Source organism: Zootoca vivipara, chromosome 3 (genome assembly GCF_965207765.1).
Source record: "Zootoca vivipara chromosome 3, rZooViv2.hap1.1, whole genome shotgun sequence".
In the NCBI taxonomy this organism is placed as follows: domain Eukaryota; kingdom Metazoa; phylum Chordata; class Lepidosauria; order Squamata; family Lacertidae; genus Zootoca; species Zootoca vivipara.
Window position 1 is genome coordinate 113,302,576 of NC_142586.1, and position 5,253 is coordinate 113,307,828.

Here is a 5,253-nt window from a genome sequence, read left to right on the forward strand (position 1 = left end):
TTTTATAGCGTCTCATGTGCTCTCTGCAGAGATTGAGGAGGTGTCAGTTTCAAAATGAGAGAATGCTACAGTTCTACCATCCTGTGAAGGGGTCATTCTTGCTTGGAGCGCTTGTGAAACCTTCAGAATTGATCTTTATGCCTGAGGCAGTACTTAGAGGCAGGGAGTTCCAATCCTCTTTGGAGATTTGGATCATGTGGTTCCAGAGGGAAGGCTGTAGCTGCTATGAAGTAGCTATAAAAAGGATGCACTAGAGGGATTTGCTTTTAGCAAAGAGTGAGGACTTCATTGCCATTTCCCCCCAAGACCCCTTGCACCTTAGGAAGAGTCACACTGATTTAACCTTGTGAGGATCAAGAATTGTAGTGAAACTGGTGAGTGAAGGGGATTTGAGTAGATCTTCTCCTTTTATAACAGCAGAATTTCATCCATAATTTCATGGGCTGGTTTGGGTCTGGGCTATTTTCACTTCATTGAGCAGAGGCAGATTTAGGGGCATGTGACTGGTTTACCTGCACTGGGCCCCGAACCAAGAGGGTGCCACAGGGGACACTGCAACAACGATGAGCAAGTGGCAATGGAAAGCAAGTGGCAGCGGCGGGTGTGTGTGTGTGTGAGTGTTGCACAGGGCGCTGCTGAAACTTTAAAGCCCAAAGTCCATTACTGCATTGGGGGTGCAGTCATGCAATTTTTGCTGATGAAACCTCAAATGGGGGGGGGCTATTTCCAATGGGCAACGAATGGAGTACAGTAAAAGTAAATGCTATTCAAGTTGGAGCCACAACTCCACCCCAAAATTCATGGGTGGTGGGACTTGGGAGGCTAAATCGCCCTCATCAGAAAAGTTTTTATTGTGAAATGTGACCTCGGCCCCCAGCTTGAATAGATGGATCCCTTGCAATTTTCAGAGTGGTATAAATATTCTGTTTCTGTCATGGCATCTCTTCTTTTAGGGATATAGAGTTCCTAGCTAAACACTGACCTTTGCCTAACCAAAGTCATGAAGACCTGTTACCAATTCCTTCTGGCCATTGCCTTAATCCTTTCAGCTGATCCAGGTAAGTTATTAGTCCAGCTCCCTTGTGAGGTTAGGCAACCAAAGCTGTACACAGTATTCCAAATGTGTTTGCAGGCAGCTCATTGCTGGGGATCTAACTTCCCTGTCTTCCTCATATTCTCCTAGAACTTCCTAGGCTTCTTCCATGGAAACGATTCCCTTTGTGGGGATGGCTAGTTGTTGGGCCATTGACTGCTACTTTTACACTGAAATAACAAGGCTAAACACAACTAGGTATTTGTTCCAGTTTTTCCCAATGTAGATTTTCATTCCTCCCTCATTCACCCCTTCTTCCCTAGTGGGTGATTGTACCGTTTCGTGGTTTTCCTCAGGTGCCAACATGTCTTGGGCCAGCCATGACAGGTTGAAACACCACTGCCCCACTTAGAAATTGTGTCTGTGCAGCAAATGAATTTGGGAAAATGTTGCATTTGGTGACAATGGAAGCCTCCAACAGAAGCTGGATGGAGTGCAACTTGGGGGGGGGATGTCTCCGTGTGCTGGTCTCCCCAACTGTGACCCCCCACCTTAAAACATATAATGGCCCCTGCATGACGACTAGACATGGGGAAACAACTTCCCTTAGCAACAATGGGAGATTTTTTCATAAGCCTAATTGCTGTGGGTGCGTGGAGCCAAGGAGGGAAGAGGAGGAGCTGGATCCAAAAGTAATGATGGCTGGTTCTGTACCACAGTCCTTGGGGTTCTCTATCCCTTGTTTATACTGTTTTTAGGGAAAACAGAATTTGCAATCAAAAGATGGAATGATGCCAGTTGTAATGGAAAGAAAAGGATTCTTAGTAACCTTCTTCTTCTTCTTCTTCTTCTTCTTCTTCTTCTTCTTCTTCTTCTTCTTCTTCTTCTTCTTTTTGGGTGGAACAGTCTTTGCTCAGATAATAAGCGAGGAAGAATGCAATTCCTTTGGTGGCGTCTGCAAAGACAGCTGTGAGTTTGGTTATCATGACTTTGGAGAATGCAGTACGACACGTTGCTGCGTAAGGTGAGAGTTATATCACAACCAACCAACAAAACAAGCAATTTGCATTTGTTAAATGTCAAAAGGAGTGAATTAGTTGAAAATGCCTGTCACAGGCGCGGTAGCGGCTACTCTAGACTAACGACTCCTCAAAGCATTGTCTTTTCATGCTTTTATTTAGTGCTGATTATTTACAGTGCAGAACAGTGCTATGTACATGTTGTCAGTTAGGGGTCAGAACCTCCAAATGGAGGTTCGCGTGTTTTCTTCCAGCAAAGTAGTCTCGGGATACTTAATCTCCTCCCCCGTCGTTTCCTGCGCAATTCCGGGGTCGGCGGGATCGGCCTTCTTCCCTTGCCTCCCACTTCCCTTCCCACACCTTGCCTGAGCCTCGGTCACCACTTCCTGAGTCGCCGCTGGAGATATCTCCCTACCCACTAGCACTAGCGCTGGGCGATGAGCTGGTACTTAAGATGGGAGGGACCTGCCTGTAGCTTCTGTCCCTCACAATGCCAAAGTGGTGGTGGTTGCCATAAGTACATTTTTCAAGTTTATGCCAGTACACCATATCCACCTGTCCCTGCAGAAATCAGATCTGGCCACAGGTCTGCCTTAATTACATCCAGGGTGGAATAGTACACTTGCTCCAGAGGGGGCTAGCGCAGAAGAGACTTTGGAAACTTGGAGTGCTGCAGAATATGGCAACAAGGAAGTTTTGGGGCACCTGTGGTATGTAGATCAGTTGAGTAAGGAATTTATTGCCCGCTCTCAGAAGACTGAGCACAGAAGATAGGTCTTACAGCATAGTATTGTGCCTATGCTTGAATTTTTGTTTTACTCCCACTGCCAAAACTGATGGGTCATTATCTTTATATAAATATATTTCTCTACTTGTTTAGCAAGTAGGACATATGAGGACTTTTGTTCATTGTGTTCATGAATATTTTGTTCACGATTATTTCTTTTCAGGTTCAAAAGAATATTTAAATAAATATATGAATGAATGAATTTATTATTTCGGTCACAGACCAGTTCCAGCTCACATACAAAATCAGGGAAGTCATGAAACACAATAGGGATACGTTTAAATAATTTAAATAAATAAAATTTTATTATTAAAAGTTCATCACAAAATCTGTAGAGAAGCGGGGTTGAGTGCAGGAGGAAGGGGGAAGCAGAAACAACATTTTACAAATTATCAAGGTAAGTGTGAATTTGTCAATATTAATTTATGATCTCCAAACCTCTTAGATTTCAATTTGGATGATGGGATCCATCTCTGCTGCCACTTGGCTTGAAGATTCATCAGCTCCTACCTGAACACCAGCGTTATCCAGGAATCGTTTTCCCACCACCACCACCAGCAGCTGAAGGACCATAAAAGCATGTTTGGTGTAAAACCTTCAAAGACCATGTGTTAATAAAAAATAAAAGCTATAGTGCAGATGGTCCAAAAGTTTACTGTGTCTTCTTTTATGTTTGACACTGATGGGGTGAAATTGTATGACAGTCTGTATGGAAATTCTGTACGCCACCAAAGTTCTGCTATACAAATTGTTGGACAATGGAAGCATTACACAGGCCACAAGTGGAGGAGACATATTCCCATTTGGCTATGTGGATGAAAGTGTATCTCATGTTCATATATGGAATCCACAAGACAATATTTGCATCTGCATGTAAGGAGACCATGCAGTCTGCCTGCCATGCTTCTGGGATTCCTATGGGCATCTGCTTTTCATTCATTATATATACCTCCTTAAAGGAATCTATATTAAATTTCATATTCAGGGGTTCCTCTGAGACATATGCATACAGACAACTAGTGGGGGGAAAAGTAAATCCCATTTTTAAAAGTTATTAATAAACTTGTATCCAGACCCTGCTCCCCAATAAGTCAATTTAACTCTTTAAAAAGAGACTATATGGGTGAACCATGTCCCCATTCTTGAGTAAGAAAGAGGAAGATTGGGATATGAAAGCAATGATTTGATTTTAAAGTAATTTAAAAGCACATACATTGTTGCAGCAGTGCATTCCCTAATATTTTGATCTCACACTTACTGGTTCCGTGCAACTTGGTTCATGAGATTTGGACATTGTAGCCATGTGGCCAGCACAATATGCAGTGGCAGACAAACCCTCTCTGGCACCTGGGGTGGTGCAGCCCGTACAGACTGCGCATGTGCGACATGCCATATAGACTGCTACTGCTCCCTTTTTAAAATAACTGGTCAGATGAGCTATGCACAAAACCAACCTTAGAAAAGTTAGGTCCTTGGGCAAATGATTACACTGAGACCTCTTTCTTCTTTCATCCTTCCTCCTACCCTGTTCCTTTCTGATGCCCACCAATACTACTGTGTGCTTGGAATCATGGCTGCCCACCTATATCATTGTGTACTGTGGATCAGAGCCGCTGTTAGTTAGAAGCACACAAACATCCCCTCTCTTTCTATCGTTCCTCCTGTTGCTAAAGAGGCACTCCATTGCCTCCGCCAAAAGACCAGCAAGCTATACAGACAAGGAGAGGTAATCTTTTCACCTGGCTCCTATCTTCCCCACTTAATGGATTCCTAAACCAACCTGAGCTTCTGTTTCTCCCTCCCCCTCCTTTGTTGCAAAAGTTCATTCTGGATTTCTAGCATTTAGCATTGTAACATTCTTCATTTTAGTATTTTGTGCATATCTTGAAGCTCTTCAGTCCTGAACTCCGTTTTAATTCTGCTTTCCTTCACTCTCTTAAATCCCTCCAGGAAAAGCAAGGAAACCTTTCCCCCCCTCTTCAAAGAGTGTTGACTAAATGAAGGGATGAAGCTGCTTTGATCTAAGGATGTCCAGCGTTGCATCTGGCCTGGTAGTTCCAATTTTGCTCCACATGATTTTCCCAGACCTGGGGAAGTCTCTCTCCCAGCACTGCACTGTGAAATGACAATGTTGCCAATTGTAATGAAACGTAGGAATGTTGGGCTCTGATTATTTGTTATTGTTTCCCATTGTAAACTTTTTTTTTTTTGTGGTGGGGAAACAGGATCGTCTGCTAATGTGTACAATCGAAACAATGGCGCCAGTGGAATGGTTTGTGTGCATTTTTCAAGTGTCCTGGTACCTTTAACTCTATTGGAAAGTGTTCGACATTTCAGCCTCGCTGCCTTCTGCAAATGCCAGGATGAGAATGACAACTCCAATGGTGAGAATGATGGCCCTATACCAAGACTGA

At 43.4% G+C, this 5,253-nt stretch overlaps 1 long non-coding RNA gene across 1 annotated transcript; it reads left to right on the top strand.

The window, feature by feature from the left end:
- Positions 1-283: 283 nt before the first annotated feature.
- On the top strand, positions 284-3,489 carry LOC118082924 (uncharacterized). The gene is made up of 4 exons (XR_004692314.3): positions 284-374; positions 954-1,058; positions 1,940-2,057; positions 3,285-3,489. It is a non-coding gene; the product is annotated as an uncharacterized LOC118082924 (long non-coding RNA).
- The last annotated feature ends 1,764 nt before the right edge of the window (positions 3,490-5,253 follow it).